The sequence below is a fragment of the Mirounga leonina genome, unplaced genomic scaffold (assembly GCF_011800145.1).
Source record: "Mirounga leonina isolate KUSES-001 unplaced genomic scaffold, KU_Mleo_1.0 Mir_125, whole genome shotgun sequence".
Classification (NCBI taxonomy): domain Eukaryota; kingdom Metazoa; phylum Chordata; class Mammalia; order Carnivora; family Phocidae; genus Mirounga; species Mirounga leonina.
In genome coordinates this window covers 43,747,530-43,759,669 of record NW_023270305.1, presented here as the reverse complement: position 1 = coordinate 43,759,669, position 12,140 = coordinate 43,747,530, and the positions used below count along the sequence as shown (strand labels likewise).

The 12,140-nt window shown below is 40.3% G+C and overlaps 1 protein-coding gene across 1 annotated transcript in view; it reads right to left on the bottom strand.

The window, feature by feature from the left end:
• PAIP2B (poly(A) binding protein interacting protein 2B) overlaps positions 1-9,460 on the bottom strand; it is a 34,190-nt gene extending 24,730 nt beyond the window's left edge. Inside the window, exon 1 of the mRNA XM_035001345.1 lies at positions 9,283-9,460. The gene's annotated coding sequence lies outside the window, so the exon portion shown is untranslated. The remainder of the gene's footprint in view (positions 1-9,282) is intronic.
• Positions 9,461-12,140: the final 2,680 nt, after the last annotated feature.

Here is a 12,140-nt window from a genome sequence, read left to right as displayed (position 1 = left end):
AAAAATGTATTTTTTCACATTAGCAGGCAAAGGAAAAAAACCCTACATGAGCATCTCAGTAGTTGCCAGAAATATATATATCATGATTCTACCTTAAAAAATGTTTCTATGCATAAAAAAAGGTCTAAAAAGCAAAAAACCAGAATGGTTTGGATAGCAAAATGACAGATCTTTTTTTTTTTATATTTTGTTTTCTAATTATTATAAAGAAGAGTGTGACTTCTTTTATAATTAGGGAGAAATGTTTACATTTATACATATTTAAATCTCTTTCTTATTTTCCTCATGGATATGTGTCACACATAGACTACAGGGCTTGAATTCCTGCCTCTTGAGGTCGATCAGCCCACTTCTGGGATGTGCACTGGACAAAGCTGCCCTATCTTCATCATTTTTATTTATTTATTTATTTATTTATTTATTTATTTATTTATTTATTTGCAGGCGAGAGGCAGAGAGAGAAGGAGCAGGGGGAGGGGCAGAGTGAGAGGGAGAAGCAGACTCCCCGCTGAGCAGGGAGCCCTGGGACTCTGGAATCATGACCTAAACTGAAGGCAGATGCTTAACCGCCTGACCCACCCAGACACCCTTATCTTCATTATTTTTAAAGGTTCTCTAGTAGCAACACAGAAAAAACATAATTAGGTAAGTTAAAAAATATGAAAAGTATGATTACAATGGCAAAGAATATGTATGCATTAAAAAATATACAAGTGAAAATGAAAAAGAAAGCAGCTACTGAAGCCATGGGGCGACCATCTGGAAACGTTGTTTTCAGTTGTTTTATTGTGTTCAAAGTATTTTTTAAAGATTTTATTTATTTTGAGAGAGAGAATGAGAGAGAACACATGAGAGGGGATAGGGTCAGAGGGAGAAGCAGGCTCCCCGCTGAGCAGGGAGCCCGATGCGGGACTCGATCCTGGGACTCCAGGATCATGACCTGAGCCGAAGGCAGTCGCTTAACCAACTGAGCCACCCAGGCGCCCTCAAAGTATTTTTTAAATATACAAAATTGAGTAAAGGAAGAAAAAAAGAAACCCTGCCAAACCCTTGCTACTGGGGCCACTCTTCCAATCTTTGTTACTGTTGCTATGTATTCATTCACCTGACATCAAAAAGATGGGCAGCCCCTCAGACCCTTTCTTCTTTCTCATAACCCCATTTCATTCATTCATTCACACATTTCTTGAAAAGGTAACAAACACAAACACGTGATTCAAAAAATGTTTTAAATATATATAAAGGCATATGGCGAAATCCTATCTCCACTCCTATTTCTTCCATTGGTTTCTTATATTATCATTTCAGAATTTTTTTTGCAATTATAAGCAAATATAAATAAATGTACGTTCTTATTCCACCCTTCTTTCTCTCTCAGCACAAAAAGTAGCATACCAAATATATGGTTGCATACTGTGCCCCTTTTTAAAAAAAATCACAATATATCTTAGAGCTCTTTTCCATCTGGTCAGTCCACAGTCTTCCTCATTCTTTTCTACAACTATCCAGTATTCCATATTTGGCATGTACCACAGTTTAACCAGTTCCCTGCTGACAAACAATGGGATCATCCCTATCATGCTATTACAAACAATGCCAAGCGTAACCACATGCATACATCAAATTCGCTTCTGAATGTGCCTTTGATGAAGCTTCTGGAATGGTTCAAGATATTAGATGATTACAAGGTCACCTGTTCACCAGGCTGAGAAGTTAGTCCATTTTCTAGTTCTTATTATATACAACATTATGTAGCAAAAGATGGAACGATTCCATGAATCAAGCAATTGTACTCTTAGGGGATTCATCTCATAAAAATAAAATGACTAAAACATGCAAATGAATGCATTTCTATAAAAAATGATGAATGTGAATAAAAAGCATAATATACCCATCAAAATGTGAACCACTGCCTTAGTATGGTGGATCTATGGAGTATTTTGTAGCTCCCCACCCCCACCTTTTTGCCCATCAATGCTTTCTAATTTTACAAAAGTAATGTACTATTTCTGTAATATAAAATTAAAAACGATAAATAAAATGTTAATTCAAATTAAGCTGGATACATTCCTTTGGTCTGTCTTATATTTGTACAATGAATGCTTCAGAGTTCCTAAAGTATGTTTATGTGCATTATTTAATTCTTATACTAACCCTATGTATTTTTATTCTATCAAAATGGAAAAGGAGGCAACAGATGGTTAGGCAGTTGAGCTCAAGGTCATTCAAACAGAAAGCTTGGAAGAGACAAATTTCAAACCTAGATCTTCTGACTGCAAATTCAGTGCACTTTCAAAAACATAACTGTTGCTTCCTTAATTTTAATAATACTTTAGGAGTTACTCACATAATCAGAATTTGACAGATGAATTAAAATTATATAGTATGAGGCCTCAGTCCCTAAAGCTCATATAATCAGATCTTATTGAAAGGAGAATGCTAGCGTATAATAACCAAAACTCCAGAGTTAGGAGAGGGTCTGGATGCTTCTAAATAAATTACCTAACTGGCAAAATATATGTCTAATATGGCCCAAAATGAATGCATAATGAAAGTAACATCCCCTTAAGTTGGAAGATTCTCATCTTCAAGACAACCTTTGTCTTTGACTCCTGCTCTAGTCTGATCTCCAAACACCTCATGGAATTTCAAAATATGAATAAGCCATACTTTCAAGGGGGTGATTATAAAATACGTATTTTTTTAAGTTTGGGACTTACTGACCAAGTGATAATAAGTAAGGATGTATTCTTTCTCCCCAATGTCTCTCCTTCTTTCCTATAAAATCCTACAGGTTAGGGGCGCTGGCTCAGTCAGTTAAGTGTCCCAGGTCATGATCCCAGAGTCCTGGGATGGAGGCCCCGCGTTGGGCTCCCTGCTCAGCGGGAGTCTGCTTCTCCCTCTCCCACTCCCCCTGCTTGTGCTTTCTCTGTCAAATAAATAAATAAAATCTTTTTAAAAAATTATACAGGTTATTTTATAATACACATGGAGACCACTGATAAATCTTGGTTTGTTAAAGTATATTTTTAAAAGATTTTATTTTGGGGGCGCCTGGATGGCTCAGTCGTTAAGTGTCTGCCTTTGGCTCAGGTCATGGTCCCAGGGTCCTGGGATCAAGCCCCCATCGCACTCCCTGCTGGGCAGGAAGCCTGCTTCTCCCTCTCCCACTCCCCCTGCTTGTGTTCCCTCTCTCACTGTGTCTCTCTCTGTCAAATAAATAAATAAAATCTTCAAAAAAAAAAAATAAAAAGATTTTATTTTTTTATTTTACATTTATTTTTACAGAGGGGGTGGGGGAGGGACAAAGGGATAGGGAGAGAAAGAATCTTAAGCAGGCTCCATGCCCAGCACACAGCCCGATGCAGGGCTCAATCTCACAACCCTGAGATCATGACCTGAGCCAAAATCAAAAGTCAGATGCCTAAGTGACTGAGCCACCCAGGCACCGCAAAGTGTATTTAATTCATCATTCCTCAAACTATGTCTCATATAATTCTGTTCCAAGATATGATTAGATATGTTTCAGAGGGGTGGAAAGGAAAGACCATGGTTAAATACAATGTACCCCCTTTTGGAGATCCACAATTCACAGTGGACATTAATATAATAAAGGCTCTAGAGAATTCCTGCATCACAGAAACCTTTGTTTAACCCAGTTTATTTTGATATAAAATTCTTCTACTGTGGCATAACTATTTACATCTCGTGTTTAGACTAACTGCCTGAATAAAAGTAGTTATTAATTGAACACCCCCAACAGATATGGCAAAAATGGATAGTTCTTAAATGTTTCCTAACACGAAAGTATTAATTCTTTAAAAAGTTCCTATGTTCAATCTAGTGAACTCCTTCCTCCTTACCCACCAAAGCCTTGCTCAGATATCTCATTTGAGAAATCTTCCCCAGTGCTCTCTATATTACTAACTGCTCCTTTCTCCTGGTTTACACAGCATTTATTTATATCTCTATTATCTCACTTAACACATGATAAATCAGTTCATCTATCTGTCTCCTTGCTAGATGGTGAGTTCCTTGAGAATAAGTGTGATTATATTTTCAGCACCTTGAACACTGTAGGGCACATAAGAGCTGCATGATGAAGAAGTAAACAGAGTCACTTCTTCAGGTATAACAATTCCCAGAATTCAATTCTTGCATTTCTAAACTGTTAGTGAGACCTTGCCAACAGCCTGAGAATATTATGTTCTCTCCCTAAAACCTGCATGTATTACTGAGCAGCAGTGGTCAGAGTTAACTCTGTGACATGTCCTCTAGCCAAGCCCATTCACAATTTTTTCCTTAGGTGATTTTTGTTTGTTTATATCTCTGTGCATTTGCACCTGCTGGTCCCTGCTTGGAATGCTGTCTCAAAGTTTTATGCACCTGGAAAACATTCTTACTCATCCTTTAAGAATCAGGTTAAACAATACCTTCTTTGGGAAGCCTTCATACCTTCCCATCCTTTCAGAAAGAGTTAGGAATTTCTCAAGTCAGACATTTATGCAAATTACTACATAAGCACCAAGGACAGAAAGATGAAGATGTGGAGGGGCACCTAGATGGCTCAGTCAGCTAAGCGTCCAACTCTTGATTTCAGCTCATAATCTCAGGGTTCTGGGATCGAGCCCCATGTTGAGCTCTGCCCTCAGCATGGAGTCTGCTTATCCCTCTCCCTCTGCTCCTCTCCTTGTTTGTGCCCTTGCTCTCTCTCTTTCTCAAATAAACAAATAAATAGAATCTTAAAAAAAAAAAAAACAAAGAAAAATGAAGATGTGGACCCCACATTCATGAGCTCACAGTCTAGTAAGGAAGACAGCCATATAAATAAATAACCACACTATAATAATATTTTTAAAGATTTTATTTATTTATTTGACAGAGAGAGACACAGTGAGAGAGGGAACACAAGCAGGGGGCGGGGGGAGGGAGAAACAGGCTTTCCCGCAGAGTAGAGAGCCTGATGTGGGGCTCGATCCCAGGACCCTGGGATCATGACCTGAGCCGAAGGCAGACACTTAACGACTGAGCCACCCAGGTGCCCTTATAATAATATTAAATGTAATACCAAAAGGAAGACTTATGGAATATTTGACATATGTTTACTTTGTTACACTCTTTATTAGACACTAAAGCTCTACCCTCAATTGTCTTCTGAAGAAACTGTCTCCAAGTGGTTCTTTTATTTTATGCTAAGATCTGTACAACAGATAATGCATGAAACCAACCCTACTTCTTGGGACACAAGTAACTGGACTAGCACTCAGAGCCCTAAGTAAAGACAATCTACAAGCTGAACTTGAGAGTGATCACCTAGGACATATCTTGGCTCAAAATTCTGCCCAATAGGGGTCCTCTATTTTAGGTGACAAACCAATCCAATCAGGTTCTCTCTTGGGAAATACAAATGTTGAGTGAGCAAAGTAAAAGAAGGCAGGTTTCCAGAGCCCAAATCCTATTCTAAATACTGCTCAGTTATTGTTTTTTAAGGTTTTGAAAGCAGTAGAGCCAAGGGACAATATGGCTGCTGAGATGATTTCCTATTTAAATTTACATTAAACCCTCATCAGCAAAGATAATGTGTGTGCCTCTTCCTTTCAATTGACAAGGGCCTAACACATCATATCACCACTTTTGAAATTAGAGAACAGGCTTAAGAGTTCTACAACTTGACCAAAATCCCTCAGTTGGTAAGTGGCAAAGCCAGAAATCAAAGAACAAATCAGCCTGATTCTTCTAGAAAATCCTGCTAGGTAAATGGCCTCAAAATCAATTGATGACACAAGTTTACACAGGTTAATGGAGCGAGGCTTAGAAGTAAGAGTTTATGCACAGAATAAAATAGAAATGTTCTGGAAGTCAATATGCTAGGAGATGTGAAGTGGGAGGGGCCATACCAGGTGTTACTTTGGTCAAGTTAATTTCTTTCCAACCTGGACCTCTCCCCTGAGCTGTTAGCTGCCTGTTTCTCTTACTCAAATATAGTATCAGTAAGGGCAAGATCTTAATCTGTTTGTTCACCAGAGTCTAAAACAAAGCCTAGCTTACAGTAAGTGCTTAATAAGTATTTGTTGAATAAGTGAACAAATTCTCAAAGAAGCTAAAGGAACATTCTACAGTGGACTCCAAGAAGGGTTATCACAAAATAGACTCCAGAGGTCACTTACATTTTCATGGATCCTGTATTTGTGAGTTCTCCTACTTGCTAAAATGTCTTTGTAACCACAAAACCAACACTCACCGTGCTTTTTCAGCCATCCACAGACATGCACAAAGTGCGAAAACTGAGTCACCCCTCCAAGACATTCCCAGCTAAGGTAGAATAAGGCAGTGCTCTGCATTTGTGTTTCCAGTCTCATACAGGGATGACTAGGGGACACAGATTGTAGGGGGCAGTGCAATGTAGAGCAAGAAGCTCCGGCTCAGAGGCCAATCAGACAGCGTTTGAAGCCTAACTCTGGCACTTGTTAGAGGGTGGCCTCAGGGAAGTCACTTAACACTTCTGAACCTCATTTTCTCTTTTGTAAAATAAAGAAAATAGAATTTACCAGGATAAACTGTATTTACATAAGATTATAATCTATATAAGATGTTTATATGGACGTATTTTCCCTAGGAGCAGTGATTCAGTATTTGCTAATTTAGTGCCCTAGGTGACTTTATCGACCAAAATTACTGTAAATAATGAGAATCAAAGTAATTATTTATAATGAAATAACAGAAAGATATAGAAAACAATTATTTGGATGGAGTGCAGGCCAGTGTCAGGCTTCAAGAGATTTTGAAATAGAACCTCACTAGGCATATAAGGTGTGGAAAAGGCTTTCAAGGAGAGAGAACAGCACCTACAGAGAGAGACCCAAGTGTGTAAATGAACAGGTAGGTTTAGGAAATGGCACTTCAGAAAGTCTAGAGCAGGAGATGAGGCCAGAACATGGAGTCACAGTGCTTCTCTGTGCCCTGCATACTATCCTGTACTGCAGAACCTCTCCCTCTGCATTTAATTCTTGGTTTACAGGTTTTTCTCCCATTAAACTGTGGACTCCTTAAAGACAAGATCTCTAGGAAGAAATCATAGTTATAATCTTTTAAATCTGCAAATGAGTAATTACTAAGCACAAATACACCTGAAAAGACTGTTAAAAAAAAAAAAACAACTCTGGTTTTCAACCACAGCCTATACCAACTCATAGATTTATAGTTTTTCCAGGACTTTGATGACTGTTAATAACTCTGTAATTAATATTTTATTGTTCTCAATACCTGGGCATTTGTTAGAATAGCTTTAAGATCTTCCTCTTTTTCGGGCGCCTGGGTGGCTCAGTTGGTTAAGCAACTGCCTTTGGCTCAGGTCATGATCCTGGAGTCCCGGGATCCAGTCCCGCATGGAGTCCCGCATGGAGTCCCGCATCGGGCTCCCTGCTCAGCAGGGAGTCTGCTTCTCCCTCTGACCCTCCACCCTCTCATGCTCTCTCTCTATCATTCTCTCTCTCAATAAATAAATAAAAATCTTAAAAAAAAAAAAGATCTTCCTCTTTTTCGTGTGATTTATTAACAGGGTTCAAACATATGGTCTACTAGACAATGCAATGCTGCCTCTTCAGAGTAAAGATTCCTCTTAATTCACTCCACTAGATTTATTTCTCTATATACAAGGTACAGTCTTAAAGGTACAGTCTTACCATAGTAAAATACAAGGAATATATATGTATATATATATTACAAGTAAAATAAAGAAAACAATGAACATTTTTCACAAAAACTTGCAAAATTCTGGCCAAAATAAAGTGTACATATTAAACTCACCGCTTACATTTCAACTCTGTGAACTAAGAAAAACAATTCCAATTTATATGAAGTCACAAAACTAAGTACTTTTAGAACCTACAAGGTTTTGTACACGTGTATTTTCTCTTGCACACTCTTTCTCATACACACATAGCCTAAGGGGCCCATCACACTTAATCCAATACTTCTATTTCCTCAAAACAAAACTCTTACAGTCCAATATCTAAATTAATATTTTCAAAACCCCAAAGTGACTTTTCCCCATAAATTTCTTGGCATAATTTTATTTAGGCACAACATAGTCTGCACTATTATCTAGAACCAACATCATTAAAACACAAACTGACATACTATAAATGTGAGTACAAATCCTCTGTGAATGGGGAAAAGAGAATATTGTTTTTAAACAGATTCAATGCCATATTATCCATAGTCTTGGTATGATCAAATCACACTGTGCTACACAGCTAAAGTATGTCGTATATTTTATGATAAACTAGGGTGGACAGGCCCTTACACTACAAACTCTGTGCCACTCCAGTTAAGCTATTTAAAGTATAATGAAGAAAAAAAGAAAAAAAAAGTATAATGAAAACTGCCTACTTAAAATAAAAATACATTTTAAATTTCTTGTGGCCAGTAAAGCCTTCTCACCTGCATTTTCAGAAACTATCACCAAAACAACTGTACTGGGAAAAAGATTTCAGAGAGGATATTATGATCAAATGCCATTTTAAGGAAGGCAAGAATAGTTTACCATTAACAAAACCGATTAAAGTTCCTTCCCAATCTTGCAAAGCTCCCTGTACTGTGTATTCTGCGTCTCTTGCATTCACCTTCCAGCTGCTTGGAAGGAGCAAGTGGAAAATGTTAGTTTCCATGAGAGATGTGGATGAAATTTAGGGGGTGGGAAGGCTAAGGGACTCACGAGCAGAACGGAAGGCAGCAGAGAAGTGGCCGGGGCTCCTAACTCAAATTAGGTACCAAGAACGAAAGCTGGAGCAAAGTGGGAGGTGGAGGGAGTAGAAGAAACGCAGATAACGCACCCGGGCCCGCGAATGGGGGAGGGGTGAAAACGCGCAACTCCTCCGCCTACCCGCCTGGGGAGGGGACCGGGGGATGCAACACCCGTCAATTTCCCTCGCGGGGTTGCGCCCGGGTAGTATCAAGCCAAGGTTTCAGTCCGAAGGAGCCTGAGGGGGCTCAGGGAAGTTGAGGGGCGGGGGAGGAATAGCGCGCCTGTGCCGGGAGAAAAGGACTAAGACCCCCTAAAGCCCGCGAGAGGCAGAGGGTAACCCCGGCGGATGCCCCTGCTCGCCGACGGCCACGACGTGGGACCCGCCGGCTTACCCTCACCACAGGAGCTCGGACAGGCGCGCGTCGCCCCTCACAGCCCCGACGGCTGCGGAAAGGGAGGCGCAGGGCGCCCCCAGAGCCAGGAGAGCGGCGCTTCCCGTGGGTCCCCTCCCCGGCAGCCCGGGTGCCCGAGCCCACCTGGGCTGACCAGAAGCCCTTCCTCCAGCTCGTACTCCGCCACTTCTCCGAGAGCCTCAGCCGTCGCCGCAGAGGTCGCCGTCGCCAGAACAGTCTCGGCCTCCAGTACCAAAGCGTGAGCCACAGCAAGGGAGAAGCGTCGGGGCCACTCGCCAGGTTACCTCTTACAGCACACTGGCTCCTTACTCCGCCCCCGAACCCAAGCCATTGGTTGCTGGGCACCGCCCCATTCGCCTATTGGACCGAAGATGATGCCTCTCAGTCACCTAGAAGGGCATGTTTGTTGCTTATTGGTCTAAATGTGAAGCAGTTCCCACCCACTCCCTCAGAAGTTCTAGCTTCCGATTGGCATTAACATCTGTCTTTTCGCTCCCTTCGTTCTTTCTCTCAGGGTGGAGCACCTCCTTTCGGGAGACACCGGCTCTGATTGGCTGAAAGGATATTACGCTAGTCCTGGATAGGCGTTGAGCCAAGGATGCGTCCAGCCCCTACGTGGGGGAGGAGCCCAAGGCGCCGCATCTCTGGGTTTGTTTACACAGGCTCTTGCTAGCGCTTCCTTCTATTGGCTGAGCCGGCGGCTCCTCCCACCGGATTGCGCCATTCAATCTAGCAAGGAGGGGCATGGGGGCGGGCCTCAGTGGGATTTCCCTAACTGTCCATTACCAAGGGAGGAGCTTTGAGCTAGGCTGGATAGGAGCTGGCGCTGTGCTTCACAATCGGGAAGTTGGGGAGTTGGGCTCCTGCAAGGGGCTGGAAAGAAGCAGAGGGACTCTCTCACACTTCTCGAAACAAACCTAACTTCTCGAGGGTTTTTAAATTTCCCCCTTAAATTTAGGGTGTCCCATTTTTGTTTGCTAAGGACTTTGAATTGTATCCCTCAGGAAGTGGGGATTTCCTTTTGGAAGTCTTTATACATCTTTGTCTCTCCCCACCTCTCATGCTAACTGTACATGTAACACAAAGTAGAGGCTTAGTACGTGATTACACAATGAGTGGATAAATGATAAAAATGAAAAGGACAGTGAAATAAAGTCAGATTAAATAACAATAAATGTTAAATATATATTTAATATAAATAATATAATAAAGTTAATACATAAATAAAGTCATTCATTCAACAAATTTTATTGAGCATATGATATGACATTCCAAGCTCTCATCTAGGCTGTGGGTATATGATAGGAATAAGACAATGAAAATGCAACCATGGTGTTTTTTCTCTAGTGGAGGAGAGTGACAATAAACAAGTAACCGATAAATAATAAAATGTCATGTTGTGATTGAGTACTACAAAGAAAAATAAAGCAAGGGTTAAAGAATGGTTGAAGGAATGGCTATTTTAGGTAGAATGTCAGTTTAAGATCTGTTTGAGGGAACAGCATTGCAAAGAGATATGAATAATGTGAAGAGCAGGAAGGAGGCTGGTAAGCAGGGCCACTACATTCCACAGCACCAGGATCACTAGTCACACTGCTTCATGTACTTCCCATTTGTATTATTAGGTTATAATTTTAGGATCACCTGCTCTGGTTTTAATTTGATCTGGTTAAATAATGTAAGTGGATCCTACAAGAAATACCTTCTTTAGGGAAAAAATCTGACTACAAAATAACTTCCCCACCCTCCATTGCTTCTTTTCCTAAGGTGACCTTCAGCTATTTGGTGAGAGAGGTGCTTATATAATCTCAAAGCTTTGAAAAACAGGGTCCTCAGGTCCATATCGTGCTCTTGCCCAATCAGAAATACTCTTCAAGGATGAAGATATACTACAGGATAGCAATGGGATGTGGGGAGGTGTTGGGGGGCTCCAGCTGTTTCTCTCCCTACCATGGACACTGTCTCACAACTTCATGACTGGATATCACCAATAACAAAGAGAAAACCTTAAAAGTAGAGAAAAAACGTACATTACATTCAGAGGTGGGAGGTAGGAAGATAAGAATTACAGCAGACTTCCTATTGGAAACTATGGAAGCCAAAAGACAATGAAGGAGGGAGGTAGCCAGGTGGATATCTGATAATGGTATGCAGAATAAATAGGCGTCCAAAATGGGAGACAGTAGACAATAACCAGTCACAAAGTTATAGGGGATGGTGTCAGTTGGAGAGAGGAAAACAAGAGGAGTCCACCAATCCTTCCCGCACATCCCATTTCTGTCATGGTGATAAATCTTCATCCTCAAAGAATATCTCTTTTACTTTTATTGTGGTAAAATACACATAACATAAATTTTATTATTTTTACCCTTTTTAAGTATACAGTTAATTACAGTTTAGAAGTACATTCGTTGTTGTGCAACTATCACCACTATCCATCTCCAGAATGTTTTTATCATCCCAAACTGAAATTCTATACCCAGTAAACAATAACTTCCTATCCTCCCTTCCCCTATCCTCTGGAAATCACCATTCTACTTTGTGTCTCTATGAATTTGATGATTATAAGTACCTCATATAAGCAGAATCATATAATATTTGTGCTTTTGTGTATGGCTTATTTCATTAGGCATAATGTCTTTAAGGTTCATCCATGTTGTAGCATATAACAGAATTTCATTCTCTTTTAAAGCTGAATAGTATTCCACTGTATATACATAACATCTTTTGTTTGTCCATTCATCCATCAATGAAATTTGACTTTTGTGACTAATGCTGCTATGAACATTGGTGTACAAGTATCTATTCAAGTCCCTGCTTTTAATTCTTTGGGGTATATACTCAGAAGCAGAATTGCTGGATCATATGGTAATTCTAGGTTTAATTTTTTGAGGAACTTCCATACTATTTTCCACAGCAGCTGTATTATTTTATATTCCCATCAACAGTACAAAAAGGTTCCAATTTCTCCACATCCAACA